Genomic DNA, 430 nt, shown 5'->3' with positions numbered 1-430 from the left:
CCCCCCCCACCTCACTTTAATATCGTATATCTGACTAAACCTATTAAACCTATTATTCCAATAAACCAACCTCTCTCTCCTATTCTAAATAAATGGTCTCTGGAATTCGAATATTTAAGACTAGAACGTTTAACGCCATAGACCATTAAACATTTATTTATAAAAATCAGAAATAGTTCAATATTTTAAACCCAGAATCTTTATTTTATAAATTTTAAACTTTTCAATTATATTTTTGAAAGAAAATAAAAATTTTTTTTTTTTATACATTTTGCAATTTATTTTAGAATAGTTTTTAACAAATTTTTAAGAATGATACATTTTGACAAATCGTTTCTTCACGATGACCCGGTTCATATCATTCTAACAAATTCTAACCAGAACAGATCTAAATGATGCTATGCATGATACAAGAATGTTTTGAGGCGGA

The sequence above is a fragment of the Eurytemora carolleeae genome, unplaced genomic scaffold (assembly GCF_000591075.1).
Source record: "Eurytemora carolleeae unplaced genomic scaffold, Eaff_2.0 scaffold302, whole genome shotgun sequence".
NCBI lineage: Eukaryota > Metazoa > Arthropoda > Copepoda > Calanoida > Temoridae > Eurytemora > Eurytemora carolleeae.
This window is presented reverse-complemented; position numbering follows the sequence as displayed.